Source organism: Gavia stellata, chromosome 3 (genome assembly GCF_030936135.1).
Source record: "Gavia stellata isolate bGavSte3 chromosome 3, bGavSte3.hap2, whole genome shotgun sequence".
Taxonomy (NCBI): Eukaryota; Metazoa; Chordata; class Aves; order Gaviiformes; family Gaviidae; genus Gavia; species Gavia stellata.
The window spans coordinates 55,310,476-55,337,640 of record NC_082596.1 but is presented as its reverse complement, the minus strand read 5'-3'; the positions used below and the strand labels follow the sequence as shown (position 1 = coordinate 55,337,640).

The window sequence follows — 27,165 nt, the reverse complement described above, 5'->3', positions numbered from 1 at the left end:
TTCCCTGTGGCAGGCAGCAGGGGCTGTGTGCCTGGCTGCCGGTGGTGGGGCGTTTCGTGGAGGTGAGAAAGGACTGCCTTGGGCAGCACCAAGCCTGATGTGTTGGGAGTTGAGACAAACAGAAACTCATTTGCTTTTGACATCCAGGTCTGAAGCACCACCTCCAGAAAGGCGAGAAAACAGCAAAAATAAAACTATTGTCCCATAGCAAGGTGGGAGATCAGTGCTGCCTGGGCTTGTCATCCGAGCTTCCTTTCATGTAAATGGACACTGGGATAACTCTAGTGATGTGGGGGGGGATCATTCACGTTTCCCACCTGTGTGAGAAGAGTATGGATTCGGCCTTGCTATAAATCACTGGAAAACACTTTTTTTAATTAATAATTTAAAAACTGCTGATTCATGGAAACCTAAACTTCCATGGAGCTCCCATCTGACAGAAGTCAGGGCAAGCTGGCCACCTAACCCACTTTGGAATTAGAAAGTAACATTTGAAAATGAAAAAGAAATAAAAAATTAAAAATACCATGAGCGTTGAGAATTCTGAAACTTAGGCCCATATTGGTAGCCCAGAGGTACCAGCTACCTCCTATCTGTTGCAAAGATCCCCTGCTTGTAGGAACAGCCTGTTAATACCACTTGATGTTTTGAGGTTAAATCAATGTCCTGAAAGCCGCCTAGATCCTCGGATGAAGGTGCTATTATATATGTAGTATACCCACAAAAGGGATCACAGAGTATATTGTAACTGTGGGGCAAATCTGCCTGCAGTATTGCTCAAGGACAACGTGTGTTGCTGTGAAGCGCTAATGCTTCAGTGGTGTATCTCTGCTTAAAAGCAGTGTCAACACCTTCCACTGTAACGGGCAGTATAAGAGCTGCAAACGGTTGAGCTGGTAAATCTTGCATTGCTTTTCAAATAATATTTCCTAAGTCTCCTAGCTTGCTTTTGAGACTCGATTTGATTCAAAACAACTCAGTCCTTTCCTTTTCTTTTTTCTTTCTTTTTAAAATCAAACCTTGTTAACTCTAATGTATGTCTCAGATGTCAAGTCCATTCCCTTGTGATTCATGATGACTTCCAGAGCTCCTGGTGGAGAAGAGTATACAAGTCTCTTTATTTCAGCTGCATGACTAGAGGTATGCCCTTTCTTAGTTGATGGCATGCATTTTCCGTTTGAAGTCTCTCTCTTCCTTATGCATGTTACGGTGTGCCAGACCTGCTAAATGGCAGGTGTGTGAAGGCTGTGTGTCTGTGTGTTTCTTGCTATGATCCTACATTAAATACAGAGCAGCACAGTTTTGCAGATCTGTGAAATGGTATGTCTGCTGCTTACTGTCAAAACCTCTGTCCCTTCTTAAATCCCACAGAGAAGCTGCTAATTAAAGGAGTTCCCCACCACCACCACCCTGCCCCACCCCGATTCATATCAGAGGCCTGAATATAATTTGGAATTTGGATCTTACAATTTTTGGGAGCTCTCAAAATACACTATCTAAGAGAGACTAAGCTTAATCCACTGTGTTGCAGCAGGATTGAAGGTGCAGCATGAGAGCGTGTCGGTCTGTGGCTCTCCCATAAGCCAGCCATCCCTACCCTTCCCATGGCCAATTCCTCCCCTGGAAAAGAGCAAGTTCAGCTGCTTCTGGTCCACGAGAGAAGCGAACGAGCAGTGCCTCTGAGTGCCGTGGTGCGGCAGAGTCTCAGATCCCATAGCTGCTCGTATCGCATGCAGTTAGCTCTCCGCTGTCTCAGTTACGTGCTCTGAGGAGCTACGTATTTACTAAAAAGAAATGGTGAAAGTAGGAAGCCCAAGCGGCTTCTGTATGCGCTAGGAATTGTTGATGCTTTCTGACATGTGGCATGTTGTGGCCTGTATTGTGAAGACTCAACAGTAATTCTCAGTTTTACGTTACCCTTTTTGGATCGGGAGCCGATGTGTGGCAGGACCTCTATTTATTTCTGTTTTGGTGATGCTGTTGAGTGAAATAGGGTCCAGATTTTAAGAGCATGTGCTTTGTCACTGGAAATTAAAATCAAAAAGGCCGGTACACCCCACCACCCCACCCCCCCCAGCAAAAACCCTACGGGTAAATCAAAGCCAGACCTTGCCAGCACCCAGCTTGCTGCTTTTAAGTTCCCAGGGAGTCTCTCCATCGCTACGGTCTGGTTGCCAACTGCAGCAGCTAAACTCATCTAAATAGAAGACTTCATTTAGCTGAGGCAGAAACCGGCCGGATCCCTCTGGACGCAGGTGGGATCGGGCGCAGGGGGGGCCCTCCCTGCTGTGTGCCTGGGGAGCGGCCCTCGGTGCCCCCCGCTCGCACCGCGGCAGCAGGCGGGAGGACGGGCTCCAGAAACCTGCCGGCATCCAGCTTTTGCCGTTCTCCGCGGCGCGGGCTTTTTTTTTTCTCCTCCTTTTTTTTTTTTTTCCCTCTCTCCTTTTTTTTTTTTTTTCCCCCTTTCCTTTTTCCCTCCCTCTCTCCGGAGGAGCCTCCGCAGCCCTGATTTGCTGGGAAGCGGCGGAGGCTCGCTCTGGGCAGAGCCGGGCTGCGCTGCCGCTGCTGACGCGTGGCCGCCGCCGCCGGGAGCAGCCCCGCGCCCCGCTACCGCCGCCGCCGGGCGCCCCCGCCGCTCCGCGCCGCTCCGCGCCGCCGCCAAGGTACCTTCGCGCGGCTCCCGCCCCCGGTGCGTGCAGTGTCCTCCCCGCAAGGGGAAGCGGAGGATATGCCGCGGGGGCGCGGGCAGATTGCGTCCCCCCCTTTTCTTTTCAATATATACGTATTTATATAGATAACCCCCTCATTCCTAGGAGCCATTTTTAAGTTGGCAGGCGCGGAGGGGGCCGGGGGGCGGCCTGGGCGTGAGGCCGGGGGGCGCCGGGGGAGGCGGCGAGCGGTGCCCCCCTCAGAGCGGGGAGGGCGGCGGGGGCTCCGCGAGGGGCGCTCGCTGCGGCCCGGCGGGGCGGGAGGGGGGTGGGGGCACGGGGAAACGGCTGCTCCCGCCGCAGCTGTGCCAGAGGGGGGAGGTGGGGGGGGGAGTGCAATTTTAATTTTTTTTTAGGGCGATACACACTGCTGTGGGAAACTTCTGCAGGCGGCAGAGGCACGGCCGGGGGGTGTCTGGCTTGGCCGGGCACTCCCCGACCCCCCTGGGGGGCTGCCCCCTCGGGTGCCCGCTGCCCCACTCCCCTGGGGGGCACAGCGCCTGGGCGGTGCAGGGGGAGCCGGGCCCCTCCGCCCGCTCCTCTCCCTCCCCGCCCGGCCGGGGCTGCGCGCCTTGCGGTGGCGGGGGGGCCGTTTCTCTCCTTCCCGCCCCCCCGGCCGTGGCTTCTGCAATGCGGTGGGTGTGGTTATGTACGGAGCACATCGCAGCCCCGGACCGCTGCAGTGGCAGCGCCGCGCCGCCGCCCCACGGCCGCCGCCCCACGGTCGCGGCCGGCAGCGAGGGGTCCCGCCGGCCGCGGCTGCTCCGCCCCGCGCTGTCGGGGCCGCCCGGCGGAGGAATCGCGCGTGGGGCGCGCGCGGGGCGCGCGCGCGCCTGCCTGCCTGCCTGCCTCGGCGCGGGCTCCCAGGTGCGCTGGAGCGGCGGCCCGGGCGCTGCCCCCCACCCCCCCACGCGTGGCCCCGCGGGGCGCGCCGGGGAAGTTGCGGTGCTCGGCCGGGTCTGTGGGCAAAGGGAAATAGAGAACCCGAGGGTGTGGCCGCAGGAAGGTGGTGCGGGTCCCGTCCTCCTGCACCCCGGCTGCGGCCCCTCGCACTGGGGTGACCGGAGAGGGGCTGGAGGGGGACAGTATTTTGTCTTTTTAGGTTGTCTTATTTTTCATTCAGAGTTGAACGTCATACGTACTGAGAAGCTTGAAAACTCGCAGCCCTGTAATCATCGCAAGTAGCAAAGTACTCTGGCCTTGCAGTTTCTTGAATTTTATTTTCTGTTGCGGCTGTGCTCGAGGAGGACGGCGTTTGGTGAAGGTGATTATCACTCTGAATGCCGTTTGCCAGCGTGTGCTTGTGTTTGAGGCAGGGATGGAAAGTATTTCCTCAATTCAACATGCATGTCGCTTGTAAGTCGAAGGGAAAGTACCTACGACGTTTGAAGTCTGTCAGAGCGATTGCAAGCCAGAGTCCTGCTTGCCGAAGAAAAGCTCTGGGTTAGGTGTGTCCCACGCACATCCATCTCTTTACAGTGTGGCGATCTGAATGATACCTTCTTCATTTTACTTTTAATATTGTCAGCATTTGCCTGTGTCCATAGAAAGCTGAAAGATTTATATAAAGAAAACAAGTATGACTAAATCTCATAGAAAATAAGAAAATAAGCAACTATGTAAGTTTTTGACCAGTAAGTCTTGGTCAGATGCAATCGAGTGCGTGCTTTTCCTCTAAATCTATGGAGAGCACTCATTTTGTAGAGTATTAAAAAGTCAAGATCATCCTGCTGCCTCGCTGATGTGGTTAAATTCACGGGTCTTGCCGCACCTGTGTGTACACGCGCCTAATACAACATAGGTGAATACTGCTATGTTGGTCTCCTTGGGTTGGAAACTTTCAGCTCTAACGTGAGGATGAGACCTGCATGGCAATAGGGGGAGAAGAGAGCCCAAGAGCACCGCATTAGAGCTGCTGGAAGTTTATTCCTTACGGCACCACTGGCGCAGGAAGGCTCCTTGAGCTGTCAGCATGCTGCAGACCTGCTCGCTGCAGCAGAGAACACAAAACACATCGGGAAGCATTAAAAATACATTCATTTTATTTAATCAGACCGGTACAGCCTGGGCCTCTCCCCGAACTAATTGCACGCAGTCGCATCCCGCCGTTAATGATGCAGCTGATGGCTTTTTCTCCCCAAAGGCTGCCGCGTATGACCGAGGAGCTGGTTGGATGCGTGTCAGGATCTCATCCGATGGGAGTCTGCTTCTGCGGTGGGCAGGTTTAGCCTTTCGGAAGAGAAGGAGGAGCTGGAGGGGGGGGCCGCAGGGTGTGGCACCATCCCCAGCCCCCCCAGCGCCTCCGCCTTGGCGGCTCCTCACAGGGTAGGGCTGGGTCTGTCTGCTGGGGAACTGCAGCAAAACTGAAGCGGTCTAATTTTAGTTGGGGTTTTATTCTCTCTTCCGAGAAGGAGCAAGTGAAGGTGAAGCTACAGCTTACATAATTTTTGAATTAAACAGGGTGAGGTCTTTTTATGTCTGTAGGGGAAACCTGCTGAATATTTACTCTTTGATGAAAGAGGATTACTGTTCACAGGTTTTTCTTTGAAGGCTGGGGGTGTTTTATAGATAATATGGGCACCGGTGATAGGTTTAGTAGGGTGCTCACACCTATATTTGTAAGATTTGTTGTTTGGTGCTATGGTTGTGAATTCCTTGGGGGCTATGCATGGTTATTTTTTTAATATGTAAAATGTTACTTCTTTGTATTTCAGGCATGATCTTGAGTTAACAGAAAGTTCTTGAAATGTGTTAAATGTGTTATTCACGGCGGGTGGCATTCAGACTTGTTTCATGGAAATCTCTTGTACCAGTAAATGACTGCTTGTTGTCTCAGGGAAAACATCAAACCGTTTATAAGTGGTTATAAAAGAATACTTGTTTCTCATGAGATGAAGCATCAGCTTTATCTCTCGAGCTACAGTGTTTTCAACATGAAAGTATTAATAACTGTGTGACTTTTTGACATCAAAATACATCCTTGGGTGAAAATCTGTGTGCATTCAGTGCACATTCAATGTATGTTGGACTTTGAAAACAAAGGGTCTGTCCATGCAGGGAGGGATGCTGTGAGTCTGCAGGATTGCGCCTTTTCGGTGTGTATAGCATGGCCCTGGGATGTTGTGTTTTAACATCTCATTTGTCACATTTTTAGCTGGAAATACGTTGTAACTGCAGAGTTTGAATTTTCAAAGTGTTTTGTTCAAACATAATTTCTCTCTAATCAAGTGAAAATAAATGCATGCGTATAACTGAAAAATGTGATTGCTGTCAACTAAGCTGAAAATGAAGCTGAAAACATGTTTATTCTGAAGGATCATGATGGATTGCTTTTATTTGGTACAAAAGTTAATAGAGAATATAAAAGAGTGTTACCCAGAACTGGACTTAAATAAGCATCGCTTAGCAGTTTGAATCAGTACCATAAAGCAAGCCTTTAAAAGAGATTAAGTACTGAAAAGATGAGGATTAGCTAGGTTTTGTAGTGTGTTTCTCTTAATTTTTGATCTCCAGTATGAGCCATTTCTAATGGCTGGGGAATGGTCCAAGTCTAAATGTGTATATAGACACATAACACTTCCTCTCGCATTAGCTGGCTAGAAACACCCAAAGAGAAATGCTTGTTTTCCTTGGAAATATTTCCATTTCTTAAAATGAAGAGCACAGGTAGTGGAGAAGAAGAGTGTAAGCACTTACCTTGGTTTTGGTAAGAGGAATCCTATGGGCCCTTTGCGCCTGCCCCTGCCAGTCTCAATTGTTGTCACTGTAAGCATCGGAGCAGAGGAAACTCAGGAGGATTGCTGAGGACTAAATATCTGTGGAAAAGCAGAAATGGGTCAGTATTTGGGACAACTGAGTTAATCTGAGACAATGTGCTGTATAGACAGTAAACTCCATCTCTCCTACATCCTTCCTGAGTCATTGATATAATGCAATTTGAGTAATTGTCAGCTTTTTGTCTCTGGAGGAAAATGAAATCTTTACTTTTTACTTGGTCTTTGGCTGTATCAGCAGAGCTGGTGGTTCTTGAATAAAGCAGATAAAAGCAAAAAGGAAATTCTAATAATCTTCTAAACCATTTACAAATCTATTTGCATCCTATGGGATGCAGTATATGAAAGGGTAGTACATAAATAAAAGTTCAAAAAGTGCACAGAAGTAAAAAAAGGGGAAAAAACCATCCTTTTCACGTAGACCCCTTCAATTTTTACCCTTTCCTTTATAGATCTTGGAAATACTTTGGGTGCCACAGACAGAGAATCCCTTTCAGTGGCTTCAGTACCTATCAAAACTGATCTGTTGGCAAGCTGAGAAACAAAAGGAGTAGTGAAATCTGCATGCAGATCATCCACCAGATGTTTGGTACCACTGAGAAAAGTCTTTAGAGGGTTAAAGAAGAATGTGGAAACCAGGGGCTCAGAGCGCGTGTGGGGGGTAAAGGGCTAGAATAAATAGAAAGCATGTGTGAAGATAAAGAAATATTTCAGGAAGGCGGGGGGAGTGTAAAGAAAAAAAAAGCAGGATACAATTTCGGATACATGCTCACGTGTGTGTATTTGTATGAAACATGAGTTTACTGACAAATGTGACAGAAGGGAAAAGTCATAGCACTGCTGTAATGAGTTAGAGGTGGGAGAAGAAGGCTCACACGTGGAATGGAGAATGATTGATGTTTCTGTTTTCTGGCTATGTTAAAATCTGAACTATCAAGGTATAGCATGTGTCTATCGTTTGGCTTTTGCTGCAGCCTTTTTCCTAAAACGGGCTGGGTTTTTTCATCCCAGGTGGGATGCAGGTAGCAAGTGGGGAAATATATTTGAAGTGGGAATAGCTGACCCTGGCGGGCTCTTGGTTGGAGCCCTGTTGATGGACGATGGGATGTTCATGGGAGAGAGAAAGGGAAAACACCCGTCTCCAGCCCACGTCAGACCAGAGCAAGTTGCATGTTTACGCCTGTGGTTTTGCTCTTCTCTTTAGTTGTGTCCTGCTCTCCCAGCCAGGCTCTTGCCTGTCACTCCCAGCGCACGTCTCTCTTGCTGGCTGGGTGCCCCTTCCCTTGGGCTCCCTGGCAGGGTCCCTGCTGGGGCAGGACCTTCTGGCACCATCCATCCTTCCCATCACCCAGGCAGGTGACCAGGCACCTGTGCTCCTTCCCCTCCTCCCTATTTCAGATTATTGCTCCCTGTTCCTTGTCCTCAGAGCTTCACCCTTTGCAGTGGCTCAGCCTCAGCGCTCTCCACCTCCCCGGAAGAGCATAGGAGGTGAGTAAATCCTGGGAGGCAGCCGCAGAGCGGGGTGCTCCAGCAGCCTTTCACGGTGGCAGGAGGTGACACCGCTCCCGGCAGCCGGGGAGCATGACATTGCTGGTGGCGGCGGAGCAGGAGGAGTCCCTGGTGGTGGAGGTTACCTTGTTTACTCCTTATGAATCTGAGGGCAATTATGTATAATACCTCCTGGTTTCCTAGGACATACTGGCTGCAAATAACATCTTGTTTAATAAGCCAGCAAATGCAAACAGGCTGTGAAGTTAAAAAAAAACAAAGCTCTTCCAGACCTAGGAAACATATGTTTATGCTAACTGAGAGACCTGTTCTTGCACCTTGACTCGCGTCGGGGAGTATCGTTATCTGCCAGTCTTCCAGCGGAAATCGGTAGGCCTGTCTGTGAAGCAAGGCTCGATTCGGTTTAGATAGAGGTATCAAAATCTGACCCTACCAAATCAGAGCTTAGGTCAGGCAGCTGTAATCTCTCTAAGGACCTGGAGATGATTACTTCACCAGGTCTGCTGAGTTCATCGCTGTTTTCTTTCTATTAAATCACCGCTGTTGCAGAGCAAGGGCTGGGGCAGGCAGCGCTCAGCCCCTCTGCTCCCCAGCACGATGTGATGGCTGCAGGTGCCCCACAGCTGCACTGGAATCAGTATACAGACATATGCATCTATACAGAGAGAAACATTGCCGCTTGCTTATGGGAAGTATTTGCAGCCAGAAACTTAGTATCTCTGTTTTTTCCCTAGTAGCAGTTCTAAACCTTACATACCAGTAAATATAAGGTTTGATAAAGGTAAAGATGGTGGGTGAGGTCTAAAAGTGTGCTCTCAGGAAAGCAGGGTCTTTTTGCTTTAGCCAGCTGGTCTTCATAGTCCAGGCACTGGTTGCACAGAGCCCTTTGCATGGGGCATCTGGCACCAGTGTTGGCCGGGGAGGCTGGGGAGGGTGATGGACAGCTGCCCTGTCAGAGGTCAGCACGGCACCTTGTCTTGAAGCAGGAGTAAAACACAGGTCTTGCTCCCGCTTGAGGGGCTGGCGCTAGGCAAAGTCGCCTCTTGTTGTAAGCAGGCTTCTTAATTCATCACTTTGTTATGGCAGTACGTTGTTGGTTTAACCATGCGGCTCACTAGGCAAATGCCGGTGTAAAATCTTGAGAACAACCCTGGAAGGAGAGCCCTAGCTGCAGGGTTGAAAGGTGAAGTGAGGTGGCGTGTTTTTTACCTTGGAATTTGTCTTTTCCGTTTCTTCTGTCTCTCTCTTTTGGATCATTCCAGAAGACTGAAAGTTTTGGTTAATTATAATGTGCTTAAAGGGAAACACTGTAATGTAGTTTCCACGTGCTGGACCATTACTCTTGTACAGCTGGAGCTGGCAGGCTTTCATTCCCTTACCACCTCCTTTTTCTCCTAAAAATAGCAGCACGCTACAGTGGGATTACAGGAGAGGCAGAAGAACGTTTCCTGAGCAACAGTTTTTGCTGGATGGTGGTTGAGGTAGCATCAAGAGCAGGTTTTGGGGGAGTTGGAGGGAGATATAAATAGGAACAGAACAAAATGGGACAGAGGCAAAATGGGGGTGGAGAGGACGAGACTCGTAGGTGGGATGGATGGCAAGGTTCACTGGGCTATGTAACAGCCTTCCCCGGGGAATTGGGAGAAACCTCAGCAGTTGAATCATTTAGGAGTTGCCGAGGCAGAGCACTCAGCAGCACTGTATGGGTAACAAAATCAGTGCGGACAGGAGGCGCAGGCAAGACGACCTAATTTCCATCTCTGGTTTATATGATTTATTAAAGAGTTTTGCAGGCTTTCTCTTAGCAGCCTTAGAGCTGGAATTTGAGGCATGGCAATTAGGAGGGTCCTTTAATACTGTGCCAGCACGCTGTCAGGGTTTGATCACTTACTTGCAGGGGTAGCATGCTAAGTGTGGGTGATTCTCCATTGCAGCAGACAGAGCTTGTGGACAGGCTCTACACCAGTTTAGATCTGGTGTTGACACTGGTTTGCGTTCTGTGTTCAGTCCTGCCCTCGGTGCCACCAGTGCTATATGTAGATTATATATGTACTTATAATACAATCAATAATATAGTAATAACATGGTATAGTAGGTATCTCAGAAAAAGTAAAAAAGATAACCACCACTCCCAACCACTTCTCATGCCACCCTATTTAATGACACCCTCAAGAACTAGAGAATAGTTGATTTGTCTTAGTTTATTCTAATCTTGGGAAACCCTTTCTGCTTTAATGGGTTAGAGAAGAAGAGCCAGCAGACAATGCTTCCACCTGCACCAGACAACCAAGGCAAGGACAAAAGACAATGCCCACCTCCTTCATGAATATATTTAAATATATTCCACTAGGCTTTCTGTCTGCATAAGCTGTCTGCCTTCTTGCATTTGCACATAACTAAATATGCCGCACAATTAATTATTGTGATGGTGAAATGCTGATATCGCTGAAGTTACTTGAAAAGCCTGCCTTTCTCTTGAAAGTGTTGGTGTTGAGGTTGTTTTTTTCTGATCCGTACCTACTGACCACAGTTCTTGCAAAGCCAAACCAAACCATCCAGAATTTCACATTTAAAGTTTGAAAGTGTTTTATCCTCATTTGCTAGTGGTGTGTCACAGATTTCTTGACTTGTTCTTCATTGTGCGAACCCCAAACTATTTTTCTTACACTCACATCATATATAAACCATGAATATTTTACTTTGCAGCTTCTCTACTAACATGGTAATGCAGAGCAGTAAAGCCAGTCCTTTTCTCAGCTTGAGGGGACAGTGATTGAATTAAGGAATTAAGAATAAAAAGAAGTTTTAAGAACTTCCCACTCCTGTGCTGTAGGAACAGACATAAGATGTCTCTTGCCAGTATAGGGCAAATGTCGTGGTTTTGGGGTTTCCCACAGAGTCAAGGCAGTTGTAGTTTCTGTGTTACATTGGCCAGAAGGATACCAGCAGCTTCTGTAACAGGAGTGTCTGTGTTAAAGTAAACTCACCACCTGGTTTTGGACTCCCTCCCTCTTCAGCTCCAATTTTGTTTTTACGTATCTGCTGTGCAGACATGATCGCTGTGTTTTCCCCATCCCTTGTTGTTCTGAATCACCTCAACTCACCCCAGTAGCAGTTCAGTTAATGCACATTATTCTGCTGTTTGCCTGTGTCCTGTGTTTTCCATCATCTGAAGCACGTCTTTCTATCTCCTGCCGGTGTTTCTTCTATCATCTACCAGCAGTCCTGGCTAACCGGGGAGGTCCCAGTTGGCTGGAGGTTAGCAAATGTGACACCTGTCTACAGGAAGGGCCAGAAGGAGGATCCAGGGAACTACAGGCCTGTCAGCCTGACCTTGGTGCCAGGGAAGGTTATGGAGCAGATCACCTTGAGTGCCATCACAGGGCACGTGCAGGACAACCAGGGGATCAGGCCCAGTCAGCACGGGTTTGTGAAAGGCAGGTCCTGACTAACCTGATCTCCTATTATGACCAGGTGACCCGCTTAGTGGACGAGGGAGAGGCTGTGGATATAGTCTATCTAGACTTTAGTAAAGCCTTTGACACTGTTTCCCACAGCATCCTCCCGGACAAACTGCCTTCTCATGGCTTGGACGGGCACACTCTTTGCTGGGTAAAAAACTGGCTGGATGGCCAGGCCCAAAGGGTTGTGGTGAATGGAGCGAAATCCAGTTGGTGGCCGGTCACAATTGGTGTTCCCCAGGGCTCAGTATTTGGGCCGGTCTTGTTTAATATATTTATCGATGATCTGGATGAGGGGATTGGGTGCTCCCTCAGTAAGTTTGCAGATGACACCAAGTTGGGCGGGAGTGTTGATCTGCTCGAGGGTAGGAAGGCTCTGCAGAGGGATCTGGACAGGCTGGATCGATGGGCCCAGGCCAATTGTATGAGGGTGAACAAGGCCAAGTGCCGGGTCCTGCAATTGGGTCACAACAACCCCATGCAACGCTACAGGCTTGGGGATGAGTGGCTGGAAAGCTCCCCCACAGAAAAGGACCTGGGGGTGTTGCTTGACAGCCGGCTGAAGATGAGCCAGCAGTGTGCCCAGGTGGCCAAGAAGGCCAACGGCATCCTGGCCTGTATCAGAAACAGTGTGGCCAGCAGGAGCAGGGAGGTGATTGTGCCCCTGTACTTGGCCCTGGTGAGGCCGCACCTCGAATACTGTGTTCAGTTTTGGGCCCCTCACTACAAGAAGGACATTGAGGTGCTGGAGCGTGTCCAGAGAAGGGCAGTGAAGCTGGTGAGGGGTCTGGAGCACAAGTCTTATGAGGAGCGGCTGAGAGAACTGGGGTTGTTCAGTCTGCAGAAGAGGAGGCTGAGGGGAGACCTTATTGCTTTTTACAATTACCTGAAAGGAGGTTGCAGAGAGGTGGGTGTTGGTCTCTTCTCCCAAGTGAAGAGTGACAGGACAAGAGGAAATGGCCTCAAGTTGCACTAGGGGAGATTTAGGCTGGATATTAGGAAAAACTTCTTCACTGAAAGGGTTGTCAGGCATTGGAACAGGCTGCCCAGGGAGGTGGTTGAGTCACCATCCCTGGAGATATTTAAAAGACGTGTGGATGAGGCACTTAGGGACATGGTTTAGTGGTAGACTTAGCAGTGTTAGGTTTATGGCTGGACTTGATGATCTTACAGGTCTTTTCCAACCTAAATGATTCTATGATTCTATAAAAGCAAGGTAGCTGGTATGAAAGAAGATGCTCCCCATGACCTTCTGATCCTGTTATGTTGCTTTGAAGAACGTAGTCAGCGTAGTTACGCTTCCTTCTTCTAACCAGCTTGTGGAAATCGATACAAGTGTTTAATATCTTCATAGGTTTTTTTAAGAAATCTTGCTGTGCTTTTTTTTTTTCCAAGTAAAAAAATGCTGGCATGCAATAGATGATGCAGCAACAAGCCGTCATGTTATAAAGGTACAAATTGCGCTAAGAGAGATATCTGTCAGTCTCTAACTTCTAAGCAGTTACAAAGGGATAAAATAGATATATTTACTACATACTACATTATGTAGTTTACTAAAAACGCTTTGCTACCTTCTTTTAAGGCATGCCAGGACTATCGTTCCTAACCTGCAGAACTGCGAATCTGCTTCCTTGATAGTGTCCTCTGCGCCTGGGATGTTGTTGTAAGAAGAAAAATTGCTGCAGGATGGGACTTGGCAAACAAATCAAGGTCTTGGCCAAGGAAATTCATTGTCTGTTCATTTTCTAAACAAAAGTAGTTCAGCTGAAGGCGAATGTTTTGTATCTGGTTTCCACTGGCTGTATTTTGATTTTGTAAAGTAGATGTGATAAGCAATTATTTCTGCTTCCATGCCGTTGTTTAAAAAATACTAGTGGTTAAGTATTTCTTAATTAAATGTTGGTTGCTGAGCCTGAAAGAAACTGTCCAGAAATTCAGAGGGGATAGCACAAACATTAATAAGAGTCTGAGTAAGTGTTTACATGATGAATGGGATTATTTCCTACTTAAAAACATAGTAGTTTGAGAAGTGGGCTAAGCAGAAGTCAGTCTTTAGCTAGCAGCGTGTTTAAGCCCAAAATCTTGAGATTCTCAAGCAAGGATTCCTGCTTTCTGCTGGCATTTGGCCTTCATTTTAAGACCTTGTATAACCTACTCCACTTTAACCTAGTATTCTGAAATGGTGCTGTATGGAAATCCCATTTTAAGTTACACTGTGGACATTTTTAGAACTTTATTTCCTTCTGAACTGTGGTTGGACAAGTAATAAGGAAATTATTGATCAGTAACATTAGAGAGAGAGAAAATTAGTACCTCAGAGTAATATTTAACATCACTTCAGATGACAGCTCTGCAAAATGCATGGTATCTTCCAGAATTGGGGTGGCAAGGCATCATGACAAACGTACTCTATTAGAAAAAGTCAACTCCTTGAAAACTTAGCGGGAGCTTGCAGTGTTTTTTGCCTTCTGTGGGGAAATGAAGTAGTGACTGGTAATAGGTAAGGCTTTCCTTCAGGCATGAGTGAAAAGCTCCTCAAGCTCCTTGGTCCTCCCTGCCAGAGCTGCCAGTACAGAACAAACCGCTCTTTCAGGCACAGATAAAGCCCTCAACTTTGTTTCTCTGTTGCCTTCCTGGCGACACCTTCTTATCGGTGGGGCTGCCCAAGGTCCTCCCCTGCTTCGGAAAACTGAAGCTAGGAGGTAGCGGTGGGGGCAAGGACGGAGGTCTCGGGCCCTCCTGGCTGCAGCTCCTGCAGGGAGAAGTGCTTCACCCCGCGGTGCTGCAAGACGCTGCTTCCCCGTCTCAGGATGTTCTGTAGTAGCTCCTGGGGCTGGTAACTGACTGACTGCTCTGCTTGGTCCTTTGTTGTAGGTGCCATGAAGATTAATAATTCAGTTTGTCAGGTGAAAATTTAAATTGCATCAGTCACACCTCTTGTGGAGTTATCCTGTGATTAAAAATGACAAACAGTTTTCAATGAAACACTGTTTTCGCGTTCTAATCTCTCAAAGCATACGTATTTGAAGCTTAAGCGTGTCACATGCACTCTTCAAAATTCACCTTTAAAATTATATGTTTAATGTAAGGAGGGAAGAAAGTTTCACCTATAGTTTAGGTAGAACTGAAAGCGTATTAATTTCCACTTGAAATGTTGACCTTTCTTGCCTTGCTGCTAGGAACAAGCCATAGCTGTCCAAGCTTTGAATTTTTGCACCTGTATGGTATGATCTCTTTGCTGAGCAGCGGTGCTTTTAGACTTGACAAAACCTAAATAATTAATCTTCTGGTAGCCTACCAAAATAGTCTTACAGTAGCTGATAAATCCTGCGCAGTTACTGAAATATTTTGCAACATTAAAACCTTAATGTTAAATTGTTAGCCTCAAACAGGGGGATAAAATTGAAAACAAGTGCATTCCTTTCCTGAAGGTGCCCCCACTTTGTTTAAATAGCAGATAACTTCCAGCAAGGCTGCAGCCTTCATCCCCTGTGAAACCAGCCAGCGGTTTCAGAACATGAAGGCTGGATCTAAGCACTCAATTTATCTCTGCCACGTGAGGCAAAAGGCAAAGCCAGATCACGCTGTGACACGTAAACACGTTAAGAGGAAGCACGGGGGTGGCTGACCCCGAATATCCCCTCGTCTTCATCAGCAGGTGACGTGATTGCTGCGGGCTGGTGGGCTGTCGGGATTGCCGGTGGACACTCGCTAGTCGTGTTATGAATGGAGCCTGCTTGCTGTTTGTAATGATAGCGCTTCGGCAGTCGAGCAAATGTTGCCCTACTCTATAACAGATGATATTTGGAGATGTTGGCTCCTGTTCTGCGGTGCACGGAGTGGCAGAGCTCTGGGATTGAGGATGCCGTGCGTGGTTATCCAGCCTTCAGGTTTGGGGTGGGCGAGCTTTGTCGACTCAGAGGCTCAGCGGATGTCTCAGTCATTTGGGGCTCGCAAAAGTAACACGAATTTGTGGCTTTTTGGTGGGGTTTTCTTGTCCTGGATCTGCAGGGCTTGTAGATCATCGTTGTCCTGAAGCCCGTGGCATGTGTGCACTGGGTGTTACGCTGCCTCAACCTACTCTGTTCAGCTGTGCCCCAGTGTCATGTTGTGTCTGAAGCAAACACTGTATTTTTGGGTAACGTGACATCTTCTCCCTTCCTTTTTCAATTGTGAAGCCAGTAATTCTCTAATACAATATCAAGTCCTCCTGAACACTGTTAACAACAGCATCAGACAAAAATGTTGCCAACCGTCTCTACCCTTCATGTAATGATTTACATGAATGTGAAAACAGGTTTGCAGGATTGAAGTGCTAACCCCCATTTAGTATTGCAATCTGAAGTAAGATGTTTAGTTTTTCATTACATTTGTTCAGAAGGTCTTTCCAAATCTTAGTTCTTTCATTGTAGAGCTGCTGTTTAAACTTTCGGCTCTGTAAGTGATGGTGGTTATAAAGTTCTTTCCAGTGTATTTTCGGTGCAAAATGTGGAAGCACTTGCAGTTTTCAAGCCTTTGCACTCCACCTTTTGGCGCTATAAAAATGCATTAGTTTAATTCTTAAGATAATAATACTTGGCCATTTAATTTCCCTAGTAAAAGATGGGACAATTTGTAAGTGAAGGGAACGTTTTTAGCCTAAAACCTGCAAGTGTAAGAGGCTTTGGACCTAGCCCGTGGTCTTGGAAATTGGAAAAAGAGCTTTTTAGGGACTATTTAGAAACACATGATGGATGTTGGTGCCATCTAAGAGTGCGGCAGCTGGAAAGTTTAATTATAGGCTGGAAAGTCAGTTAGGGATTAAGGAAAGTGTTAGCAGAAGGGGTGAATGTTAATGACAGCTGTTTGCTGTAGGCTTCAGGGAGGCAAAGTACATATAGAACATAAATAAAGTGTAGGTCCAAACATATGCTGGCTTTGAACATTCAAAAACTCCAGGTCACTTGTTCCTTGACACGTGAAGCTGGTTTGCATGAAATCATTTTAACGGCTTCCACACATGGAGAGGTGCGTGTAGAGGGGGGAAAAATTCCTGCCTTTGTTTCAGAGCCCTCAGCACGGGCGAGCTTGTGTTGGTTGTTGGAAAACGGCACCTGGGCCAGGGATAAATATAAACTGGGAGAGAAGCATGCACCCGTGTCTGCATTAGGCAAGAGGCATTGGCCTGAGAGAAGGAGGTCTGTACAGTGAAACATTTGGGGCTGAGGACCTGACATCCACGTGCTTTGCACTGGCTTTACTCTGGTCCCAGACGGCACGCTGCCTGTGCCTGCCGAGACCTGCAAATTAGAGTGAGTTAGAAAACCCATGCCACGGAGCGTGGGGTTTGTAAGCACACTGTAGCTCATGTTGCATGTAGTTTGAAGAAAAATTCCAGATCCTTTTGCCTTTGAAAGCATATAGGTTGGGAAATAGTTCTGCATCTGTTTAGGGTATCTGTAAGTCCTGTTGCATAGATCAGGCACCGGTGCCGAGATCAGTAATGGTGCAAATCACTAGGGCAGTTATAGCCAATACAGTCCTAAGGCTGAATCAGTCATCCCTTTCTGTCATTTTTCTCAGGACTGAGTATAGTTTTTTTCATTCACGTACATTCAGTCTGGTCTGAAAATAGCTTTTTTTTTTTTCTCTCCTTGTATGGCACAGGCTTTTCACTATATAATTTTTTTTTGAATGAGGAGGAGTTGAGGGATGCATGCCAGACTTAAGCTTGCTAGGTGCATACATGACTTAATGAATCTGCTTTTTAACAGATCACAGTAACCAGAGGTCATTCTTTGAGAGGAGAAAGAATGATAGCAACAGCCATCTTTTGGAAAAAAAAAAGCGCCCAAACCAACAAAAAACCCCACCCAAACACCCCAAACCAACCAAAAAACCAACCCCCCCAAAAAAATCCAGCATTTTTGTTTTGAAGTGTTTAAAGCAGATGTGCAATAGTGACTTGGTGTAGTTTCTATTCTTAGGTCGAAGGGTAATAGCATGTATGGAGAAGTTTGGATTTATCCCTGTTGGATGTGAGTTTTAAGATTGCCTTTTATTCAGCTGCAGTAATAGATGTGCTGTACCTTACAGACTGCTGTGGCAGTGTGGTATGCTGGTGTGAGCATTAAAGAAATAAACTATGGGAATCGTCTTCTCCATCAAATCAAACTAATTTGAACATGTGGCATTATTTATCATACATTTCATAGATTTATAGTTGTACATGACCTTCCTTGACAATTAAAAGCTTGTAGAGCGCAAAAATGTGTCGAGTTTAATAAGCTGCAAAACTGTCCCATATGAGACTTCTGGGTGTTACAACACCGAGGTTGTTGCAAAAAGGTAATAATTCAGCCTTTCCGCACATCATTCGATATGACCAGCCATAATGAATGTATGGCTGCAGTATACAGGGTAGTACAGCCGGCTGCTTGAAAAATAACTGTGTGATCCTAATACCAAAAATTTGTAGCTCTTTGGGTGCTTGCCGGTTTCAGTTACAACTGGAGGTCGTTGGCGGTGGAGGGAAGCTGCTGGTTATTGCAACAGTCATATTTTCTGTGCTCGCTCATGTGGGCAGGGGGGCTCGGGCCAGTACCCAGCTCTGGGTGGGTGCCATGGCACCCAGGGGTGCTGGCTCCATCTCTAGGTCAACTGCTTCCCGCTTGCCAGGGAGGGACAAAGATATTTACCTCTCTTCTTCCTGGAGGGCTTACGGACCTTGGGAAGCTCTCTGGAAATGGAAAGAAAGCACTTTGTGTGGTATTTAAAATGCTGGACAAGAATTCACAGTAGGCGTTTCCTCTCCTCTGAAGTGTGAGCGGAGGCCGGGGCAGGGGAGGGGAAAAAAAAACCCTAATAAAATACAACTCACTTTGGGGATGGTGAAACTGTATACTTGAACCTGTTTTACTTAAGGTTATGTCAGTATAGGTCAAGCAATGTGCTGAACTGCAGATGAAATAATAAGAAATAAAAAGAACACTCATCTTCCTGAAGGCAACACGCTTTTACAAGACTGTAAAACATTGCAAATGGGGTGAAACAGGGAAGAGCCTCAGTTTTGCCCTTTCTTGTATGATTGCGTGTGAGTGTGTATGTGTGAGCAAGAGAAGGAATCCTTAACTTGCGCAGTCTGCAGGCTGCTGGGGCTTTCTGGGTTGTTTTGGTTTAGGTTTTTTCCCCAGTTGATTCTTTTCCCCCCCAGCTTGGAAAACCCATTAATTACAGCTGTAATTCTGAGGCTTAGATGTAGTTCTGGGCACAAAGGACCCTGCCATGTTTCTGGTCTTACTTAGTATTAATGGATTAGACAAAAAAAAAAATCTCAGAACCCCACCCTGAAATATTGCAAGCTGCTTTTCTTCTTAAGAACCCCTAAATATCCAAGTCCACACTTGCATCTACTTAAGCCAGCTTGAACTGGCTTCTCTGTGAGTTTTCAGTCGTCTGAATGCCAGCCATTGTCTAGCAACTGGTTTGAATGAAATGGTATCCTATATTGGCCTTTCAGCCAGTCCCTTGGCATTGTGTCCCCATGGCACATTTACTGTTGGTACCAGGGATAGGAAGAGCAGATGTTCTCCTTAGTGGTATAACGTAGGTTAGGATTTTGTTCCCTCTTAAGAAACCAGTACCAAAACTGTTCTTAAAATACAGGTTTAAAGAATCATCCTCAATCAGTCTTTTTGATTTTCCATTTTTCATTGGCAAGGCGTAGCATGTAGTTCATTTCACGAGCGTATGAAGATGCCCAGATTAACCTGAAATTGCAGTCTTTCCTCACCATTTAACTTCTGGCTCAATAAGGGTTGAGGCAAACATTTGCCAGCATACCAAAAGGGACCTGACACTTCTGTTGCAAGTAATGTTTCCCCCAAAAGACTGCTTATGTTGAAACAGTTTGAGTTCTGGCTTGCAGCCATAGGTTCACCTAAGCATATTTACAAGAAGTGACAGGTAGACAGAAGTAGTACATATTTTAGTGTGCTCAACTCAGCTAGAGACCATAAAATAAGGGAGGCTAGACTTTCCTTTGCTAGTAGATGTGAGCTTGCTCCCAATTTATTAATAAGTTACGACAGTGCCAGCACTGCCGCTCAGGTCACCTCAATGGCCCTGAGGCTCTTGAAAGTGAATGAGAAAGTCGAGTTCCTGCAGTTTTTGGAAGATGTTCTCAGCTCCTGTGAAACCGCTACAGAAAATGTGCTGAGGGGTCGGCCCAGCCAAATTGCTAATGCCCCTAACACCCACCAAGGACTGAGGTGACTGCTTCTGGAGTGGGTATTTCAGCAGTGGATGGAAGCTATAAGTGAAATTGGAGATATTTCCAACTGGTACTCCCAGATATTTCAATAAATAAGAGTATTGTGGCTTGAATGTACTTCAGATACGGGGAGCCACAGTTGTTCTAATATATATCATGTGCACTCTGTCGCTGAAACTAGATCTCATATGTTAATAAATACTTTACTTGTTTGATACTCAGCACAAGATAAGGAACTTGTTAGATAGAAAATGAAAAAAATCAAATAGTATCTACCTAGTATATTTTTCCCCCCTTACTTTTTATTGAATATAATGTAAAGATACTTTTTTCCACTCAGGAGGTCTTTAAGCAGTGGTTTATAGAAAACAAGGGAGGATTATGAATGGATCTAAGGTTAAAACTAAGTTGATACTGTCATAATATGGTAACAATATTGAACTTTTTTAGTGCCAGGAGGTATAAAAAGGAATATTCTTCTCAGACAAAGCTATCCTTACAATCTGTTCAGCACCAGTAAGCACAGTTGATTTTCAGCTGAAAGTAGGGTTTGGATGCTATTGCTCGGGAAGGAGGTGGACTGATGGGAAAGAGAATGGAGGAGTGAAGAGAAAAGAGCCTGAGAGAGGGCTAAAAATAGGATTTGCTAGAAGAGGCAGGGGAGAGAGTGGTCTGAGGGGCAGGCGAATGGCAGCCGTCTGCGAGCTGCAGAGCCATGTTACACATCTACTGTCGTCCGGGCGAGGAGGAATGTGCCTACATTTCAAGTAGGAAAAATTAGGTCAGGCATTTGGGAAAATTTTCCTGAACAGTAAGGCTAGAGAATCAATGGAGTAAATTGCCTGTGGGGAACATGGAAACTTCAGCATTGTGGGATTTTAGTAAGAGGTGACATAAATATATACCAGGTAGAGCTTAGACAAGGGGGATTTGGAAGGGGACCATGAAGCACTGATGCAAGTGTGCAAGACACGTCATGCACTATGCAAGACACGTCATGCACTATGCAAGACACTTTGAAATGGTGAGCCCCCTAATTAAGATCTGGCACGTATCTGACATGCTTGTTTTGTTGGTAGTGCTTTTGGCATACTTGCATGGCTGTATCTCTCCAAAAAAGTTTGGTGGCTGCTGCTGTAGGGATAATTAATGCTGTTCTGGAGCTGGGGGAAGGATTAGTTGGTTTCTTGCTTCTTTGCAAACCTTTAAAAAAATGATTTCTTAAGAGTAAGGTTTCTGTGGCCCCAGCTGTAGTGAAACACATACATATAGCAAAGGCGACGGAGAGCGGAGTGGGTTGGACCCCAGCTGCAGGGTACCGCTTCCCCAGGGCATTCATGACATCCAGGGAGGGGGTGGATTACTTCATTCATTTTTTAGTTCAGATGTAATGGCCATGTGAATATTGGCATGGAGATTTCTGGCCCCACAGAAAACAGGCTGCAGAGTGAACAGAAGAGGGGAAGGAGAGGTGAAATGCAACTCTCGTTTCTCTAGCATCAGCCATAGTTATTAGAAGAAATTTTTGGGTGTTGAACCACAATTTATGATGAAGTAGGGAGTAATTCTCTGTATTTTCTGCGTATTTATTAGCTCCTGAGAAGGCTGAATTGTGCACTAAGATATCAAAATTGTTTGATAAGTTAAACTTTGAAATTATAAATGCCTTCTTGGGCAAATCTTTCTGGTAAGGAGCAAGACAGTTACCTTTTTCCCCCCCACACTACCACGTAGTGTAGAATAATTTAATAAGTTGAATTTTACATGCTGTGATCTGAATGGTACTGAAAAAATGGATTGGCATAAAATAATCAGTAGATAAAGCGCACAGCGGTCCTTTGTCACATGCACAACGTCAGAAGGAAGAATGGGAAAAGCTGCTGTTTATGGACCTGTTCCACTGATTGAGGCCCTTTCCTGGTCAGCACATGAGACTAGTTTGAAACTCAGTGCACTGAACAGAGTCTGGTATTGAAGTATTTAACTTTATTTCTTGATTGTAGGATACTCCCTTAAATTAAGTTAGATCATTTGGATTATTTAGGAGCTACCAAATTAGTGGTTTGTAGCCTTAAAAACACACTGTCAAACATTTAGCAGAGCTATGTACAAGGAAAAGTATGTGGGGAAGGAAATAATTCAGGTTGTAAAGTCGTTCATTCCTGAGTTAGGAAGTAGCAGCATCTAGCTTAATTACCTTCACTTCTGCTTTCAAATTATTAACTTGATACAGAATAGATTTTTATTTTTTACTAAATGCTCAATTCCTGTTGAGTAACCTAGAATGATTTACGTGACTTACTTTCTTTTTTGAATCCCCAGTGATTTAAAAGTTGCAAAAAGCTTTTCTTCCTCTTTCTGCTGCATCTCTCATTTTTGTGCTTAAGCTGCATCACCACCACTTTCTACTTTCTCACTCTTCCCCTTCTCCCTTCCTTCCCCATTTTTTTTCTGACCACTGTCTTGCAGGGGCATTTCAAGCCACCTGGCTGTCCCCATTGCCCCAGTCCCTTCTGTCCTCTCTGGGCTGCTGTCACTTCTATGTGTCTTAAGTTCAACATAGTCATACACGTTGAGGAGGAGTTGCCAGATCCGGTGACATCCATCTTCAGAGACAGCATAATCCGGTATAATACTGGGTCAGGAGTATATAATGTAATTACTATATCGCTGTACGTATAGCATTTTGGGGTTTAATAGGTAAAAAGGGTTAGACCCTCTTTAAAGATAGCAATTTTCTTTGTCAGGCTGTATTGGATTCTGGTTTCCAAATCCTCATAGTTTAGTGTAGCTGCACAGATGGTGAAAGGTTTTGGCTTTATTGGAATGTTACGTGAAGATACAGAAAGCTTGCTCTTAATTCCTTGTGGAGCTCATCATGCAAAGGACTCTCAGGACTTAACTAGTATGCGTTGGGACAACATGTGCATGAGCTTCCCGTGCTTTGAAAACACGTAACGAAAATGGTCCTGAAACATGTAACCAAAGTGTAACTGAAGCTGGGAGAGAATCCCACTTACTCAGTGATTTTAAGTGAGATCACTGTGCTCTGCAGATGCCTGGATCTGCCGTAAATGTTCTTGTTGTCCGTGCGTTTCCACTCTGACTGATTCGTTCCTAGAAGTCCCTGCTCCCACACCATCTGTAGGTCTTGGTTTGCATCCAACACGTTGTTTAACAGCTGGTGGCTTTGAGGCATCAGGGCCGACTGCTAGTATGGGCACTTGAGTTTTGGGGGGGACACGGTGAACTGCATTTTCGGAGCTGGCCGTTTCTCCCGGTTGACGGTCTGGCGCACTGTCATCTGTGTAGGGCAGGGCGGATGGTTTTGGAGTGACAGTATAACTTGGAGCAGGGGTGTCATGCGCTAGCTGCTGGTGCCAAATGAACGGTATTTTTGTAATCTGTAGCAGGTAATTAAAGCGCTGGGGAGCACGGAGATCCCAGAAGGGTTTAAGTATAAAAAGCTGGCTGGCTGATGCCACAGCTTTGGTTGTTTAGACTCGCAGGATTTTAATTTGTTCAGGGAGCCAGTGGTTTCCTGATGCGGTGCTCCGAACTGGAAAGTGTATTACTTGATATTGCAGGGGTATGTTTTACGTTCAAAACTGATGTCAATGCCCAGGAGATTAAAATCTAAATATGAAGTGAATAATCCATTTCAGAAAAACAAAAGCTATTACGACTAAACACGCTGTGATGCCTTACTGCATCAGACCCGTTTAATGCCTTCAAAAAGTTTAAAAATGAGATGTAAAATTAGTATGATAATGGGGGGGGGGAAGAGGGGGAAGAGGAAGGGGAAGTAGGGGCGCTTTCGGCTCCAGGCCTCAGCAGGATTGCTCTCCTCGCGCAGAGCTGCCTTTATTTAACTAGGACTCAGTGTGGATTCAGGGGTGGTTCCTGTTTTTTTCGCTGCCTGTGACTTCTTCCTTCCTTTTGTATCTGCCTGAGTTTGAAGTTTCCTCAATTACTTTAATCCAACATTCAAGAAAACCTGCAGCTCCTCAGTGATGGAGAGCGGGTGCTGGTCTGGGATGCTGTGGGGGACGCCATCGCTCAAGCGCCCTGTCTTGCATGAGCTGTGTCGCATGCTGCCTCCAAGAAGAAATGATTGATGACCCTCTTAAAAAAAAATTTAAAAGGCTCAGTTCTGGGCAGGTTTATAGAAAACACTGTGGCCTGCTGATGCTGAGCATGCTTCAGGGCAGCAGTACGTATGGGCGCGTGCCGGGGCTGGGAGCAGAGCTCTTGGCCGCAGTGCTATCGTGTGTCTTGCTGGGACAGAGCAGCGGTGGAGGATGGAAACGGCAGTGGCTGGCTGAAAGAGGCATTAGCCAGCTGACTGCAAAACATCTGTCTTCTCAGCCCCAAATGCGTCCTTTTTTCCATCTCTGAACCACACTGGACTGGAGAAAAGGCTACCAAAATGTAAAAAAGATTCCCCCCCCCAAACCATAAAAATGAGGGAAAAATATCCATTCAATGCAAAAGCAAGGAAAAATTGTATTACATGGCTTTTGCAAGTAATAGGCTGGGGAGGGTTTAATTGATCAGTGAGCAGTCCCTGAGCTAGAAAGATAAATGTCTGGTGGGAGGTAACAGGAAGCCATTGGAGGAGATGGGCTTGATGCTCTGATCTGTACCTTGCCTATCTGATACCCTTGTTTCCGTGAGGTTAGGCAGGTCACCAGCTTGGGAGCACTGGAGCACAGTCTATTTAGGGAGGGTATGAAACAGAAAATATTGTTCACAGGTGTTACAGTATTTTGGCCTGAGGGTAGTATGATAATGTAGCACACCTGCCATGTGTCAGCAACTTGTGCAACTCTTTTTTTTTTTTTAATTTTGAATTGATTCTATTTTCTGCTCAATATAAGACAATATGGACTTTAAAGATCAGATGCCTGAAGCACACTCAGTCTCTGTAACATTAAATACAACTTTTAAATAGTGGATGATGCACAGGGGATCCCATGTGAATGTTTGGCTCCAGAGCGAGTCAGAAAGGTCAAAACCTCACATAAATGTAACCCAAGTAATCAAAGTCACTTGTCTGCAGAAGATCAGGGTGTGCCATTGAGGGCTTTTTCTTGCCTTTTTACTTGCTGAATGAAATATTTATCAATCAGTTGTAAACACAGCACTATAAGCAGTTTTGCTGTTTTCTTTCGCCTGGATTTATTTTTTCAACTGAAATGAGGAAAGGGTGAAGTTGGGGGTGTTTCTATGTAATTCTCTCATGACCAGCATCTGTGGGATGCTGCTGTAGTCTCTATTACTGGTTCCTTCATTTCCTTCTCCTCCTCCTCACATCTGCCTCCCCCCTGTAATTCCCTGTTGTTTCTTGGCATACTTATTTACTGAGTTATTTGTGTATTATTTTTGCTCCCCCTTACCTTCCTGCAATCGCAGTGTTTGTGCGGATTAAAGCTTTTTGGTGAGTGGACTCTTTGCTGAAGTCTTACAATAAGCAACAGTTTCTTCTGTTTCTCAGGAGTCCTCCTTTTACCTTCTTGGGTGTTTTTTTTGTGGTGGTGGGTTTTTTTGTTTTGTTTTTTTTTTTAATGAATGTTACAGCCCTCAGGCTTGGGTTTAATTGCTGTGCACTTCCGTGGTTACACCCAGCACTCCCAGGAAGGTGTGTGTTTGCCAGCTTGTATGTGTGGTCTCTTCCAGACGGGAGCTGTCTGCAGGAACCACGGCGTGAGCGGTGGGCAGTGGCTGTGATCCTGCTTTTGGAGCTGGTGGATGAATCCTGGCACCGGGGATGAGGGGGGCAAAGCCAGTCCCTACTCTCGGTGCAGGGAACGGTGCAGCGGCAACTGCACCCCATACCTGGAGACCTGTACAGAGAGTTTGGTGGTAGAATGCAGTTCCCTTCTGCATCCAGTAAATCCATGTCTGCCCGTGGGGAAAACTGCTTGGATCAGCAGGGCAGGAAACAACCAGCCAAAACAGGTTATGGTGGCCTGATTTTTCGTGTCCTGTTCAGAAATTAGGGTAGCCTTGGGGTGCTCTAGGTGATACGACCTCCAAAAGGCGATCTGGTGTCTTCAGGGAACGTGGTCAGTCATAATCTCCATAAAAATTGCGTGCAGGAGGAGCAACAGAATTTGCAGTGATTCTGGGTTTTATTGCAGGGGGAGGCCACTCAGCAAGAGAGCAAAACAGACCCGGGTAATTTCAATGCATCATAGAAATGAAAGGTAAACAGGAAATAAAAATGTTATCCTGTGCATCCAGATGCTCTGAAGCAGAAGCAAGTATATGCATTTTGTGAATTGAGAGTTGCCAACCCAAGTGGAAGGGGTAGCAAAATCAACAAAATTTTAATTGCTTATGCTTTATAAAGTTGCAGAGAATTTTGCTGCTGCTGTTTATCTGTACATAAGTCTCCAGTGATGACTTCACACAGCTACGGATAACCTCTTCTTGACTGTCATTATGGTTGATATACCATCTACTCTAAATCCCACTTGATGCCAATCAAGTTCTTGCTCCATTGTTAGCAAATGCTTGATTATTCTCTGTCTGCAAGAAGCTTGTATGTATTGCAAGGCTCTTACCAGCTCCCCTCTCTCTATTCCCTTTCCCAGGGTAAACAAATTCAGCTCCTTTAAACCTTTTTCCACTGGTCGCGTTTTCTAAACCTATTACCATTCTTCCTAGTCTCTTCTTGAGACTGTAGTGCAGAGTAGTGCAGTGTAATGTTCAAAAAACATGAATCCCAAACTGAAATGCAGTATGCTGTATGTTTCTCCCTGGTGCTGCAGAAGGCAAAAGAGCTCCAGCATCATGTCCCAGACTGAAATTCGTCTTGCTTAATGCATGACTTTAGACTCTCATGCTGCTTCATTCCTGCTGCCTAACCCATAGCTTCCCCATCACGTTCACTTCTGAGGTCCCCACTTCTGTTGGCGTTACCCTTACGGGTATGTAGTCAGATTCAGTGCGTATATGGTTTTCTGTCAGACTGCTTTTCTCTTCTTTAAGTTTGGTGAGGATGCCAGCAGCGTGCCCCAGCCTCCCCAGTGTGATGCTGAGCACAGATCAGGCACTCTTCCTTCTTTCACTGATGCTCAAAGGGGTGCGATTCCTCAAATCGATAAGTTCTCACAGGTTGTCATCGTGCTACTGATAGCTGTTCATAGGCTAGGGTTTGGGGTTTTTTAATCACTTTTACACCTTTTTTTTTCTTTCCTTTTTAATCATTTAAACTATTTCCGTGGTTCACTCATGAAAAAGTCATGCGGGGCTGTTTTAAAAGCCTTTCTAAAGATAGGCTCTCTCGTCTGTACCACTTTCTTTTTATCAGCTGGGACGGATGCCCTGTCAGAGAGAGCGAGAGAGACATTACAGTAGTTTGACATGACTTTTTGATACATTCATGTTGACTGTTGGGGTTTTTTTTCCCTAATCTCATTATTTTTACAGGATTAGAAATCCTTTTGTAGTGTGCT

The 27,165-nt window shown here is 46.0% G+C and overlaps 1 protein-coding gene across 1 annotated transcript in view; it reads left to right on the top strand.

Annotated features, from left to right (window-relative positions):
- The first annotated feature begins 1,053 nt into the window (after positions 1-1,053).
- EPB41L3 (erythrocyte membrane protein band 4.1 like 3) overlaps positions 1,054-27,165 on the top strand; it is a 104,712-nt gene continuing 78,600 nt past the window's right edge. Inside the window, exon 1 of the mRNA XM_059835969.1 lies at positions 1,054-1,140. The gene's annotated coding sequence lies outside the window, so the exon portion shown is untranslated. The remainder of the gene's footprint in view (positions 1,141-27,165) is intronic.